Below are 16,710 nucleotides of genomic sequence, written 5' to 3'. Positions count from 1 at the left end.
TCATCTTGCCTTTGTATGTGTGTGTCTGTGTCCAAATGTTCTTCTCTTAGAAAGACACCGATCATATTGTATTAGGTTTCACCCTGATAACATCATTCTAATTTGATTACCTCTTTAAAGACCCTGTATCCAAATATGGTTACATCATGAGGGTGTGGGGACTAGTTCTTCAACATGTGGGTTTTGGGGAAGACACAATTCAGCCCATAATATTGTATAACTCATTTTTAAAATGTTTATTAATTATTCTCTCTCCCACACCAATAACTAGAATGTAAGCTTAGAAATAGAAATAGTACTTTTCCATATTTTGTTCAATGGTGTATCTTAGTTACTGTGAATGATCCATGACACTTCATGGCCACACAAATATATTTCTATACATTGAATAAATGCTCTTAATGGTATCAAATATTATTGACTACTTAGAACATGCCAAGTATTTGGCATGGATTGTTAAAAATCATATGGTGTAGGTACTATAATTAATATCCTCATTTTAAAATTGAGAAAATTTCAGTTTTGTGAACTGTGACAGTCATCCAATGCATCACAGTTCATGAGACTTGGAGCTGGGAGTTGAGTTTAGGATACCTGGCTATATGATCGTCATGCTTCGACTCCATGCCATGATGTTCCTCAGCTAATAAAACAGTGATTTTTGGTCAGTGGCAGAGAAGAAACAAAGAGATTCGCTCATGTGAAAAACAATATAGAGAGTTACTACATGTATACTTAGAAAAATGAAACTCCCATTAAAACAAAAATGGGTTGTGATAGGCAGAATAGTGGGCCCCCCAAAGATGTCCATGCCATAACCCCAGAATCTGTGGCTATGCTCATCGTACAATATCTTTACACGCCAAAAAGGACTTTGCAGATGCAATTAAGGGTATGAACCTAGATAATACCAGATTATCTAGGTGGGTCCAATATAACCATATGAGCCCTTAAAACTGAACGAGGAAGGCAGAAGAGTGGGTCTTCAGAGAGATATGACATTAGGACTTGACCCACTGCTGCTGGTTTTGAAGAGGGAGAAAGACACAAGTTAAGGAATGCTGTCAACCAATAGAAGCTTAAAATGGTAAAATGTATTCTCCTTTGAAGCTTTCAGAAAGGAAGGAAGCCTTACTAACATCTTGGTATCAGCCCATTGAGACCTGTGTGGGTCTTTTGACATACTGAATTATAAAACAAATTTTAATGTTTAAATCACTAAGTCCATGGTAATTGGTTATAGCAGCAAAAGAAAATAATAGAGGGGTTAAGAACATGATTAGGAATTTCAGAAAGAAAAGAGATTAAATCTGAGCTAATTTATTAAATTTCACTAGTATTTAAGGGAATGAAAATAAAAACAAAGTAACATATTGGTTACCCTTCATAAGACAGACAAAGATTAAAAGAATAGCACCTACTGCTGGTGAGCCCCTTGAAAAATAGGCATTTTCACGCAGCTTGGCAACATGTATCAAAGGCCTCACAAACTTCCAGGAATTAAACATTTAGAAGGTTATCCTGAGGGTTTAATTAGGCAAAAGTACAGTGGTGCAGAAGAGAATGTCCACTGAAGCACTGTTTATAAGAGCCAATTATTATTTCCAGGAACACTGTTAATGATTCTGTACTACCTGCAAACTCTTCAGCCCAGGACCTAAGGCACCTGGTCCCAGGTTCCCTTTCAATTTTCCTGTTTTCTCCCTTCCCTACAGGATGTTTACATTCTGACCAAATTGAACTACTCACTGTTGTAGAACATTCATCTCACCTTTGAAAAGGATTTTCACTGCTATTCCCTTTTCCTAGAAGCTACTGCCATTTCCAGTCTTGACCTCTTAAAAACCATCTCAAATGTCACCTTCTTCAAACCCTCCCTGTCTAACTTCCTTCCAAACATAGGTGAATTTTTCCTCCTTTAAATTACCACATGATTTTTATACTTTTTTTTTTTTTTTTTTTTGAGATGGACTCTTGCTCTGTCCCCCAGGCTGGAGTGCGGTGGCGCGATCTCGGTTCATTGCAAGCTCCGCCTCCCGCAGTCAGGCCATTCTCCTGACTCAGCCTCCTGAGTAGCTGGGACTACAGGCGCCCGCCACCATGCCCGGCTAAATTTTTTGTATTTTTAGTAGAGACGGGGTTTCACCGTGTGAGCCAGGATGGTCTCAGTCTCCTGATCTCGTGATCCTCCCACCTTGGCCTCCCAAAGTGCTGGGACTACAGGTGCCCGCCACCACACCCGGCTAATTTTTTGTATTTTTAGTAGAGACGGGGTTTCACCGTGTTAGCCAAGATAGTCTTGATCTTCTGACCTCGTGATCCGCCCACCTCGGCCTCCCAAAGTGCTGGGATTACAGGCGTGAGCCACCGCGCCCGGCCAATTTCTATACTTCTAAGACACATATTATATTTTTACTCTGAGTATAGTTTTTGGTATGCTTGTTTCATCCTTATGCTAGAATGCAAGTGCCTTGAAGAAGCAGGAATTATGTTGCAAATGTCTTTATATGCCTTGTAGTGTCAGGCAAGCAGAGTGCCTTACACACACACACACACACACACACACACACACACAAACACAGAGAATGAAAAATAAATATACATAAAATAGAAATAGAGACCATCTAACTTCCTTTTTCTTCCAATTTCTATGCCCTTTCTTTTCTTTTTCTTGCTACTGCTCTGTCTAGGACTTCTAGTACTATGTTGAATAGAAGTGACAAGAATAGGTATCCTCCTGTTGTGTCTCATTCTAAAGGAAAAGCTTTCAATTTTTTATCATTGAGTATGATGTTAGCTGTGGGCTTGAAATACAGGCCTTTATTGCAAAAAATTTCTTGTATATCTAATTTGTTGAAAAGTTTTATCATAAATGGATAAAAATTTTGTCAACAATTTGAATTTTGTCAAATGCTTTTCCTGCATCTATTGAGTCATATGGTTTTTATCCTTCATTATTATCTGTATATGTATTTTATACTTTATTTGTACTTTTATTTATAAAATTGCATTGGGAAAAAATCTGCAAAAGCATACCAGTCTTTTTAATCGTGATTATCTCTGAGTAATGAAATTTCAGCTATGTTATTTCTTACTATTTTTTGCAAATCTGTACTTTGAAATGAATATTTCTTGAAATCATGTCTAATTTCTTAAAGCGTGAGCCTAGAGAACACTGTATATTATATGGCAGAATATATCAGAGGAGATAAAAAAAAATTCATGAAGACAACAGTATTGAGAGTAAAGATAAACTCTACTAAAAATAACTATTGGTGGTTATGTACAACTTACTTTGCTAAATAGTTTACATGGATTAATTATTATTTTGTCTTACTTAATATTTTCAAGAAGTTTGTAAGAGAGACACTATTATTAAACCCATTTTTCAGATGCGAAAACTGAGGCCCCGGGATTTAAACAGGGTACTAAAAATTAGAGCTAATAGGTTCCTTAGCAAAGATTTGAACTTGGCCAGTTTGTCTACAGGATTATGATGCTTACAAAGAAAAGAGAAAGGCTAAGAAAAAGAAAAGCAAGTGAAGGTAAAATGGGATTAGGATTTATAGTAAAGCCAAAATTTACATGTGATCAGGGGAGACAATATGAAGCTACGCTAGTGAGTTCAATTCAGGTACTGACATTTGGGCTGATGGCCAGGGCTCAGTTGAAGTGAGGCTTCCCAAATTCATGAAAGGTTAGAGTGAACTTGAGGGAGACTATTTGGAGTTAAGTATATTTTGAAAATGAGCTTTTCTAAATTTGTTGACCCTACCAATTCTGAATATTCATTATAAGCTCTAGGTTCACAACAGAATAATTCTTTCTAAGCCTGTTCTTGGAAATAAATATACTTGTTTGGAAATTTCACAGCTCTATCACCACTTATGCTCCACACAAAAAGTAAAGAAAATCCACGGCTAGTTATTGCAGCTGTGGAAATATCTCACAAGTTGTGATTTAAATTGAATATGAAAATATTTCCTAGAGATACCAAATACATATTCTTCCCTGAGTCACTGCAGAAGCATTTATGAATCTCTATATAATGTATTTGCTCTGTTATTGAAAGGTTACTGGCATTTCTCTATTTTGAATATTTTTAGATAAACCAGTCTGACAGTTTTTCCTTGCTTTCCTCTACCTATTCATTACAATCATGTGTGTTTGCATATGATGTGTGTATTTATGTGTGTATATTTTAAAGGAGGCATTCAATTATTTAGTCCTCTTGGCTGAACTTGTCTAACAAAACATGTGCTGTAGCAGACGACAAATATGTCTTTCTTTCAAAGCACACCAAAACAGATACCAGTGGCATCCATTCATAAGCTGGGTATCTTGTTATGTCACTAGTACATTGTCAAGTCCACAGTATAACTAGCTAAGGGCAAACCACAAAAGCTCTGTAGTTTTTGAAATGTTTTTGTCTTATCAGATCATGGTTTTAATGTCCCACTTAACTAAGTCATTGTCAAGTAGGAGACTAAAAAATATCTTCTGGGAATGGTTACACTACTTATTCATCAGGGAACCAAGATAATTAAGTCATCCATCAAAGTTAATGCTTGCATGGATGTGTGATGTTTTCTTGTTGTCCTGACCTTGGTGTGTGTCTGGTGCGCAGATAAAACCTTTGATGGATATGTGAGCAGTTATAACTACCTCAAGGTTTGAACAGCCCAGTGTGCTGTTCAAGAACAGTATATTTTATCCTTCTGCTTTCAATCATCTTGACTGTCTCCTACAAAGTATCACTTTAGTCTAACCACTCAAGCTGAATTAGTTATTCTTGGCGTTCCCTTAGTCCTTTTCAGCTACCCCTAGTAGAATCCTCAGCACAGTATATTATGAATATCTGTCTCACTTACCACAGTGTGATCTTTTCAAAGGGTTGGATTATATCTTACTCAGTTTTGTTTTCCTTTTTCCAAGCCTAATGACTGTCATATAAAAGTTGACTAATACAAAATGAATATATTACTTAAATAATTTATGTTTTAACACCATTTGGTATAGATATTGCTAGACGGATGATAATCTTTAAAAGAAAAAGAGAAATAGAAAAAAAGAATAATTTATTGAGTACCAACCAAGTGGCATAAAATATCTTAGAAAAGATGTTATCTCACTAGATTTAAAATCATGTAAAATTGTTTAAGCCTAGGGTATGCCATTTGAGAGCAGAAAAATGTTTGAATAATTTTACTTTACTGTCAGTTTCTTCAGCTAAAGCATACAAAGTTCAGAATATCTTTTGTGTAGGATTGCTGTGAAAATAAAATGGGAAAAGTTGTTTTAAAATGACTTGTGAACTGTAATGTACTGTAATGAACTGGTGCACACATAAAATCTGTGATGGATATATAAGCAGTTATAACTACCTCAAGGCTTGAACAGCCCAGGGTGCTGAAAGTGAGAAGAACACTATTGTAATGAACTGCAATGTAATGTACTAACAAATAAATCTTTGCTTGATCAAACTTCAGTCAGGCTCCTGAATCTTCTCCTAGGACCATCTGTGTACTTCCTTAAAAATCCTGTTTCACAGACAATCCTGCTGAGTTAGTTTAGCAAGAATTCCCCACCCTGGATATCTGATCACGTTCCTTATTCTCCACAATCTCCCAAGTAATGTCTGATCATCCTGTCCTGTTTTCAGTAACAATCCTGCTAGGTCAGGATTAGCCAGAATCCCAATGTTTCCTCTTAGTAATTTTCCACGCACTGATACCCACTGTGTTCCTTGGCTGTAGATTCTCACTTGCCCATCCTGTATCAGAATTGAGTCCAGTTCTATGCTGAGGTCCCTTTCCTCTGCTGCAGTAGTCCTAAATAAAATCTGTTTGTACCATTTTAACTACTATCCAGCTCTGTTATTGCTTTGACAGTACAACCACAAAAGAAGGTATTATAAAGACTTTCACTATTGTTAATGTCAAATTTAGATTTTTCTCTTGATTGACCTTACACTTCACACAGCTGGCTACTCCCTCCACTTTGAAACACTGATTTGGTTTCCATACTTCACCTACTTATTCATTCACTTAGTCTTTCTTGTATTGTCTCATCACATTCCTCACCTCTTGAAGCTGGAGTTAGTTCTTACACCTCTTTTCCTATCTATCTGTACTTGCTCTTGAGAGGATCTCATTCAATCTTCTGACTTTAAATTTCATCTGAAGCTAAAAATTCCTAAAGCCTTATTTCCAGCTCAGTCTACTTTCCTGAATGCAGATTCACACATCTGTCTATTAAAAATCTCCACCTGGGTATATAAGAGACACCATCAACTTAGCATGTCCAAAACTCAACTTCTGATCTACCTCCAACCCACCCCCATCTGTTCTACCTACAGACTTCTAAACCTTAACTAATGAGAACTCCACTCTTTCAGGTACAGAGTCCCATAATTTGAAAATCATCCTTTCTCCCACACACCACGTCCAATTCATCAGAAAATCATATTGACTCTGCAGTCAAAATGTACACTATATCTGACCATTTCCAGTACCTCCACTGCCACATCCTCATTTAAGACACCATCATCTCTTGCTTGGGTTATTACAATCGCTTTGCCACTGGTCTTTTTGCTTCAATTCATTCCCTTCTACTTGTCTGCTTATAGCCCTTTTTATCCTACAAATAGTAAAACCAAAACTTTTTGCAATAGTCCACAAGCCCTATGTGATTTGCCCCTCCCATATCATTACAACTGTCATCTTTCTGATGTCATCTAATGCTCTATCCCAATTTATTTCTCCACTTTAGCCGCATTATTTCTCAAACACACCATCCGCCCTCCAGCCTTAAGGACTTTGCACCTTCTCTTTCCTCTGCTTGACTTATTTGCCTCCTGATATCCACAGGGCTCATTTCCTTACCTCATTCATGTCTTTAAACAAATTCTACCTTTTCAGTGAGGCCTTCCCTGATAATCTTATTTAAAGTTGAAGCCCCTACTATAGTCAATAACTATTTACTTGTACATGTTACAATAACTAAGAGTATAATTGGATTGTTGGTAACATAAAGAATAAGTCCTTGAGGAGATGAATACCCAATTTTCCATGATGTAATTATTATGCATTGCATGCTGTACCAAAATATCTTATATGCTCCATAAATACAGACACCTACTATGTACCCACAAAAATTGAAAATTAAAAAATTTAAAAATAAATAAAATAGAAATTCCCAAATTCTTATCACCCATCTCTGCTTTGTTGTTCTCTAAAGCATTTATCATTTTCCAAAATTATTTGCTTATTTACTTAATTATTATTTGTTCCACTCTGCCACCAAAAATGTATGCTCCATAGGCGGGGCTCTGTGGCTCACGCCTGTAATCCCAAAACTTTGGGAGGCCAAAATGGGCGGATCACCTGAGGTCAGGAGTTCGAAACTAGCCTGGCCAACTTGGTGAAACCCTGTCTCTACTAAAAATACAAAAATCAGCCAGGTGTGGCGGTGGGCACCTGTAATCCCAGTTACATGGGAGGCTGAGGCAGGAGAATCACTTGAACTGGGAGGTAGAGGTTGCTGTGAGCTGAGATTGTGCCACCTCACTCCAGCCTGGGTGACAGAGCAGGACTCCATCTTAAAAAAAAGTAAAACATTTAAAAATATTTTTAAAAGTGTGCTCCATATAAGCAAAGCATGTGTCTCTGATTTATTGGTGACTATTTCCCAGTGCATAGTAGAGTGCCTGGCATAGAAAGACATTCAAGAAGTGTTTAAGTGGATGAATGAGTTATGACAAAATATACTGCCCAAGTAAGCACTAACCACTCATTTTAAAAAAATTTTTATTTGCAATGTCTTATCTCACACCTGTTTGCCAAAATCTACTGTTATATAGAAAGCTATATATAGCTTTCTAGAATTTTGGTTGGGATTGCATTGAATTTTTAGATCAAATGTAAAATAATTGGCCTCTTTACAATATTTAGTGTTCCAACCCATGAACATTCCTCATGTTCATCTATGGAGTAACTCTCTCTATGTATAGATCTTTGATTTCTTTCATCAGTGATTTGTAGTTTCCTGAACTCAGATCGTATACATAATTTATAAGATTTAGATGTAACTTCTCCGGTTAAAAGTTACCTTAATTTATGAATTTATCTTGTTTGTAGATATAAATGTATGGGACCCTCTATTTATGTTTACATTTTTGTATTTATGGAAAACCTTTATATATTTATATAATTATATACAATTTATATCTATAATAAATATATGTTAAGGTTTTTAGGGTAATACATAGCACTAAGTACAGCTTACTGCAATTCAAGAAATCCTAGAATAGGAATTAAAAGACTTAAAGACTTTGTTGGGGGAGGTAGAGCAGAAATCGTTAGTATTCATTCAACCACTTGCTACAGGTATACCTGACCGACTACTTCTCAGGTCGTCATGGGGATTATATGAGGTCTGTGAAAACATTTTGCAAACATAAACCTCTATAATATTATATATAAAGTATGAGTAGGCAACATAGCCATCAAACAACAAGTAATCTTAGCATTTGCAACTCTTGCTTATTTAATGTAGAATACCATGAGTAAATATTAGGGAACACTAAATGTTACATATTAAACACAAGACCACACCCAGTATAACACTTTCTGTTCTAAAGCAACTTTCCACATTATCTTCTTAATTTTTAACAGACATAATAATGTGTTTGAATATGGACTAAAAATATGTATGTATTTATAAGCACCCAGTGTGAAGAACAGCTGGTGTACCCTTAAAATAGTATATTACATGCATTGCTCCTCATAAATATTTTAAAACTCTCATTAAAGGGGAAACAAGAAAACTTTATCCAAAAGTGCCATTTCAGTGTTGCAGTGTATCCATAGAAGCATATATCATAAATATATATTGAAATTCTATAACACAAATAGGAGAGTTACAAATGAGATATAAGGGGAAACAAATCTTTTAAATTGCAATATACATTTTTCACTTCAGAATCGTAATGATCAACAATGATCCATAACAGATTATTACCCCAAACTGTAATAAATCTTCTGCCCTCATATTATAAGCACTTAAGACAGTCTTGGGACCACAGTGGCAAGGCTTATATTTCACCTTGTCTTCATATAATCTAGGATATACATCTATGAGCTTGTAATATGCTTAACACATATTTCCATGCATGGCTGAAACTAAAATCTATTGCCATGGGGCTTAAAATTCAATAACAATTGCTCTTCACACTCCAAGAGAATTGAAATGGCCAAAGGAATCATCAAATACACATATAATAATAATGACACCAGGTGACTGTTCACCTTTAACCACTGGAGGAGAGGCAAGCTGTAGAATCCGCAGCCTTTGGAAATGGATCCTGATGTTCACACTTTTGTGTGCAATGCATTGAGTTACTTCTGAGTTTCTCTGCTCATATATCCAGACACTCTTCCTTGGCAGGGGGAGGTCAGAAAGCACCAGGAGATTAATCTTCTTCCACTTTTCATAATATGTGCAAAGTTTCTCTTATGCAGTTTTATATTATAAACATGATTTTACTCATCAATGTATAAATTAAATTGAATACAACAACATAATATATCATTGGAGAAAACGGGGTGGAGGGGAAAGAGAGGGAGGGAGAAGTTGGAGAGAGATTGACAGAACTTAACTATTTTGGAAGACCGGATCAAAAAAATGGATTGAAAAAAATATGACTTTAAGGAATTAAAATAGAAAGTACATATGCATAGAACAAAATTAAACTCCACTGAAAGCTTTGATCACTGTGCTTGTGCAGTATTATGGTTTTACAGTTTTACTGCATATCATTAAAATTCAGAAATATTAGTACTACCACTTATGCATCATAAAGAAGTATTCAAGCCATATGGGATGACAACGTTTTATGCCTCCACATAGGATTAATCCAGACAAGACAAAAGTGTTACAGTTTGAACATAAACTGATTTGGAAATAGACTGCAGATAATTTGCTAAACTGTAATTCACTTTTTTACTTTTATTAAATGTTATTAATAGTTAACATGCATTGAGTATTTACCACATGTAAGGCACAGTGCTAATTCCCCTCTGTGCACCAATTCATTTATTAACAATGCCATTACTGAGGTTGGTGCAACTATTTCCTCCATTTTACAGTTGATAAAACTGAGGCTTAAAGGGATTCAGAAACTTGGTCATGATTTTACATCTTACATATTTGAAGCCAGGGCTGGGACCCAGGTCAGACTGACTCAAAACCCCATTCCTTCACCTACTATTGTCATACTATGTTTATTAAAAGTCAACTTTATGCCAGGCACTGCAGTAGGTAACAGAAAAATAAAAACTAATAAGATAGTCTCCCTTTACTTGTTGAGCCTATAATCTAGCCAGAAAATATAGAAGCAGCGTGTAATCCTATAGTAAGTATGAGGATGAAGTTTTGAACGTCATACAAGTTTGAGAAAATACTGCACAGAGGGGCTAGTTTTAGGGCAGTCACTTCAAGAATCTGCAGGCATTTGCTAAAAAGAGAAAGGGTCCATGAGAAGTTCCTAGAATCCTAAATACAACCACCAAACAAAGAGGTAAGAGAATAAAACTTTTTTTGTTTTGTTTTCTGCTTCTGTAACAGGAAGGTCAATATGAAAGTGAGGCTGCTGTGCTTGTGGCAGTTGGCAGAGATTTTATATGTTGGTTGCAATAAAAGGGTATAAAAATAGGAATGTGATAAGAGATATAAGGCAGATGTTCTGCTAAAATTAAGTAAGCATTCTCAGTTTTCAGAATAATATGGCCTAAGGGTAAGCAAGTCTGAGAAAGCATATTCTGCTTTTTAGATTTAGGAAGAAAGGTGGGGAGTTTGGGCTCAAGACTTGTAATTCTTTTACATGCAAAGATTGCAAAAAGCAATCCCAAGACACTTAGGTATTGAAAAAATCAAAAACCTTTTGCACTCCTTTCTACTTGGCAAAAGGAAATCTTTCCTTTATTATTCCCATGCCCAGGCCTACCTTATTCAAAATCTTTTACAAATCATGGTGTCTGTAGTCTCTGACTAGGTTATGGCAGTGTTGTTTTGGACACTTTAAGTGGCAGAATTATTTGCTAAGTGGTCTGTCAAGTGAGCATACAAACAGTATTTAAGACTCTGGGCTCCGATGACGGGAATGAGGAGACAAACAAACAAATAATTATTCATAGTCCTTGTACAATTTCTCTTAACCATATTCTGATAATTCTAAGATTTAGTCACGAGAAATTATCCCAACCCCTGACAGAAGGTTTTTAACTTCCTTTCTAAGGTAAGTTTTTCAAGTAGCATTAAAATTTTCTAAATTTTTCACTAGTTTTCCAGATCATTTGGTGATGTTAAAAATCCAGGACAAATTTCTAGAACAGAGATGCTGAGGACTGCACAGGTGCCATATCTGCAGGCTTAAATAGTATCTACTGCTGCTTTTTTCTCTTTTTTTTTTTTTTTTGAGACAGAGTTTCACTCTTGTTGCCCAGGTTGGAGTTAAATGGCGCAATCTGGGCTCACTGCAACCTCCGCCTCCCGTGTTCAAGTGATTCTCCTGTTTCAGCCTCCTGAGTAGCTGGGATTACAGGCACGCACCACCACACCTGGCTAATGTTGTATTTTAGTAGAGATGGGGTTTCACAACGTTGGCCAGGCTAGTCTCAAACTCCTGACCACAGGAGATCCACCCGACTCAGCCTCCCAAAGTGCTGTGATTACAAGCGTGAGCCACTGCGCCCGGCCTACTGCTCCTTTTATGTACTATAACTTGACGTCTTTTTGACTACTTCTTGAAGTATATATTTATGATTTCTGTGACACCATCCGTCTGGTTGATATTCTTTTAACAATAGCATGGAGTACTTAACTAACAAATCAAACCTCTTTAAAATCAGTCATTATGAGTGCACTGGGGCAAAAGGCTTCAATCCCACAGTGTTTTTGAATGGTCAGTTTGTCTAAACTAATTTCAGATTCATTATTTGGTTCTTCTATAATTTTAATGTGTCAAATACAAATAGAGTATTACCTATATGTGGGGCATATATCTTTCTTGCTATGTCATAAGCCTGGTAACAATTACTAATGCTCTGACGTGCTTTCTAATGTATAAACAGGGAGCCATCCCAGGGACTAGTTTCAGCAACTGGATACAAGAGTAAAACATCAACATACTGGGTAATGGTTAAATGCCCAGGACTTATTCTTTAGATATTAGTTTAATATTTGTGGGAAATATGAGGGAGTTTAAGTGAAGTCTTTGGACATAACTAATGATTCTCTCATTTGAGTGCAAACTAATATTGGCTATCAGGGTAAACAGGGTTTCCAAACAAGGCTGAGCTTAAGTCAACCACAGCAAAATAAATAGCTTCATGTGAAAGGGGAAAATATCAGTATAGGGATATGAAACGATAAGAAAGTGAGGGTTGACAATTTAGTTAATTTCCTAGCTATAGTGAACTAGGCAATATCCTTGGCTATTAACTATTGTTGTTAGCAAGCAAAATATATGACATGGATAATTAAACCCACTAAATTAGACATTAACAGTCTAGGCCACAGGTTGGCAAACACTTTTTTTTTAAATAAAAGGCAAGATAGTAAATGTTTTAGGCTTTGTGGAGCAGTCTGTTGCAATTCATCAACTCTGCTGTTATAGCACGAAAGCAGACATGACAATATCCAAAGAAATGGGTATAGCTCTATTCCAGTAAAACTTTATTTACAGGAACAGGCATCTGACTGGATTTGGCCCACAGTCCATAGTTTTCTTCCTGTTTTAGAATGAAGGCCCTCATGGGTGCTCCAAGCAGGATTCTAAGAATAACACCAAATCACTCTCACCCTTGTGTAATCCCCTCTTCTTTGAATATAGGCAGAACCTTATACAATATGACGCAATGTCATTCCTGTCATTATTTCAACTTACATGGCAAAAGGGATGATTGCTTGGATTTGCCAATTCAAACACATGAGTTCTTTGAAATTGAAGAGTTCTCTCTAGTTAGGAGCAGGAGAGAAAGTCAAAGAGATTCGAAGCATGAGAAGGATTCAACACGAGGCAGTTTTCCATTGCTGAGATGAAGAAAGCCTGTGACCAGGAACTTCAAGAAATCTCTGAGCCCTCAGAGCAGATCCCAGCTGACAGCTAGCAAGTAAACGGGGATCTCTGCCCTAAAATTGCAAGTAACTGAATTCAGCCAATAAAGGGAATGTTTTAGGGAGAAGATTATTTCCCATAACCTCCATGAGTGTCCAGTTTATCCAACACCATAATTACGAACTTGTTAGCCCTAAACAGAGGCTCTGCTGAAAATATCTAAACTTTCTACTTGCAAAATATGAGATAATAAATGAGTTTTGTTTAAACTATTAACTTTGTTAATGTTTTATGCAAAAATAGAAAATGAACATATTTTATTTCCCTATGGATATGGTACAGAGGTAGTTTACCCAGAGCTACAGATCAAATATCTGTCACAGCTTTGAGCCCATGGGCTTTTATGGATCCCTAAGTTTTACCTTGAACATGGTGAAACATTCTGCCAATGGGATTGAAATAAAAATAAGGAGAAGGTAACTAAGTTTGCTTCTCTAGAAAATCTAAAACATAGGCCATCAAAACTACATCCAATTATAGGATTCCATTTTCACAGTAAATATGTCCTTAACAGATTCTAGATACCGAATTACTGAGAACATAGCATGTCAGGATCTGCAGTGAGATAGTTAAGGGTTGGGAGGCAGGTAGATCTTGAAAGGTTTAAAAATATCCACCATGGAAACATATTTTTACTCAGATGAAGATATAATAGGAAATTTATGGAAAGTGTATTTGATGTGGTAGCCTTTATATTTACAAAATAAGTTGATATTTGAAGAGTAGCATTGGACAAAGACGAATGAACATCGCTTAATGTTGGTTGCTCCTTTCCACCGGCCAGAGCTGGGCAGTTATTTCATTTCAATTTTTTTAGTACTCATTAGTTTTCAACACCTAATGTCCCTGGCAATGGGAATTATCTCTTAGGCCTTTAAATTGTCAAGTGTCTGCTCTGGATTGTATCTCTTTTTTATTATAGAATCTCTTATAAAAGCTCAGCTAAGAGCTGTAGCTCCTGAAGGGTAGGGATTTACCATTATATTTTCTCTTTCGTTTTCCAACAAAGCTACTTCTGTTTTAACCCAGCTACAAATATGTGAAACAGAGCACTTGGTGTGAAAGTTTCAGGTCTGACACATGACTCTAATAGTTAGATAATTCCTAAATTCTGAAAGTGATCCATCTTTTTTGTATTCATACAGTTGAATCAATGTTCATTCAACTGTGGCAAGAAAGTTTGAGGGATGGCCACCAAGAACACTATTGTTACACTCTGGGCCAAGGTAAATTTTACTTATTAGCTGTTTCCAATCTTCTTGATGGTCTTTTCAATTCATGTTATGGCATTTCTAGAACCAAAAAGGAGATGGCCCAATTGGTATAAGTCAGGTAGTAAAGGAGTATAAGTCTTTAGGAGAATCTGGAATTCTTTAAATAATTGACTCCCTCTTATTCTGTGGAAGATGTTTAATGATATTTCAAAACCTTGAGAGCTTCTGATTTAGGGTACATATCAGCAAACTACGATCCATGAGTCAAATCAGGGCTGCTACCTGTTTTGTAAATAAAATTTTACTGGTACACATTCAAGCCTATTTGTTCACATATTGTTCATAGCTGCTTTCACACTCTAGTAATAGAGTTGAGTAGTTATAATAGAGAGCATATGGCCCACAGACCTAAAGTATTTACTCTTTGGCCCTTTGCAGAAACACAGTGTGGGGCTCTTAGGTCAGCTTTTCTTGATTCGAATTCTGGTTCTGCTACTTATCATCTGTGGGATTGTGAATAAGGTACTTAACCTTTCTGTGCCTCTAATTGTTCAACTGTAAAATGTGGTAATGCTTATGCAGTGTTCTTTACTACCTATAGCACATAATTAGGGCCCTAATCTTAACTACTATTTTTAAGTTTATTCCAAGTGAAAGATACGTGAAATTTCTCACCAAGAAATATTTCCTACTACTATGTATCTTCTGAACTGTAACCACATTAGCTACCATTGTCAGTCACTTACTCTGTACTAGAGAGTGTTGGAATGGCTTACACATATCCCATTTAATTTTAAAAATAGGCTTCTGAGGTACTACCTACCACATTTGAACAAAGGGAAAGTGAAAGTCGCATGCATCTTTATGATTATGTACACAGATTTCAAATGTTGTAAATGATAACATGTTCAGATGCTACATACCTGCAGGATGGATGCATTTTCCCCATGATCTGATTAAAAGGACAAAGATCTGTGTGATTATTAGACTCATACAGATCTTCTGCCTGGACTTTTCCCTTGGGAAGACTGAACTGGAATTTAATATGTAAACTTTAAAATGCAAACTTTACTTTGTAAACCTTTGTGAAATGTCTGTCAGTTAGTGACATTTACTTAAAATTATAGCAATCTTCTTGACCCACTTCAGAGGAAAATTAAGAGTGACATCAAGTGACTGCAGTTCTCCTTAGTAAACAGCTATGTGAGATGGTAAGGCAGAGAATCTTTGAGGACATCTGAAGCATGCTGAGCTGGTGAAGATCTCAAAGGGGAAGTGGGATAAGGTCACAGCCTGTGAGCTGTGACCCATTTTAAAACATCCCCATTTCAGAGATTTGAAAACTCTGGTAGCTTACCTAACTTTTTCAATGTCATATGAGATTGTCAGAGGCAGTGTTTTATTAGGTTTCTTGCTTCTTAACTATTTCTCTATATTTCTTTCCAAAATGTAGAAAACTATGAAATTCTAACTGAAGGTAGTTTATTAATGTCACCTATTGTTCATAGCATTGAAAAGCACAGTTCCATATGAATACAGTGATCAATTTTACAACATTCAACACACATTTAAAGAATAGCAACTGTATAATATCACTTTGTGCAGTGCTGTGAAGATATAGAAACACTGCCATGGCCATCTAGGAGTTCAGGATCTAGTAGAAAGGGCAGATAAAACATAAATACAGGGGATGACAGCTATAAATGTTGTAAGTACAAACAGTATGTTCTGATAATATTCTCAGGGAGAATAAGGTAAAAGATTTTCCCCATTCCCATCTTGGTTTGCTGTTGATCAATATAATATTAAAACTGCAACTACCTCTGATATATTTATTCCAGAAATTTTGCTAGTTCATTTCTGCAACTATAAAATATCAAAGTTCACATGAATTTTTATAAGAATATTTTGTCCATATTTTTCTACCTGACTTCTGGTTCTCAGCCATAGAAATGTGCTGCCAGAATAGGTTGTATAGCTTCCAAAACTGATGGAAAACTATCAAAAATTAACAAATTACAAACATGGTTTATCCCGCCTAAGATAAATCAAACCAGAATGCATGAACATGGCTAGTTCTCAAAACAGCATCTATAAATTCTCAATAAAAAGTTCCCAATTAGATTACAGATGTCGTACTTTATAATTCCTTACATTTCTCCTGATTTTATGTTCAACATAAAGAAATCAATCATGACATCCCCATCTAGACGCAAACCAAAATGTAATTTTGTATAAAAACGTTAATCTTTGTAGTTAGTACAAATGCTATAAATTTTCTGTTATAATATCATAATTCATTTTATGTTAAAATGGAGA

This window comes from Pan troglodytes, chromosome 9 (assembly GCF_028858775.2).
Source record: "Pan troglodytes isolate AG18354 chromosome 9, NHGRI_mPanTro3-v2.0_pri, whole genome shotgun sequence".
In the NCBI taxonomy this organism is placed as follows: Eukaryota; Metazoa; Chordata; class Mammalia; order Primates; family Hominidae; genus Pan; species Pan troglodytes.
This window is presented reverse-complemented; position numbering follows the sequence as displayed.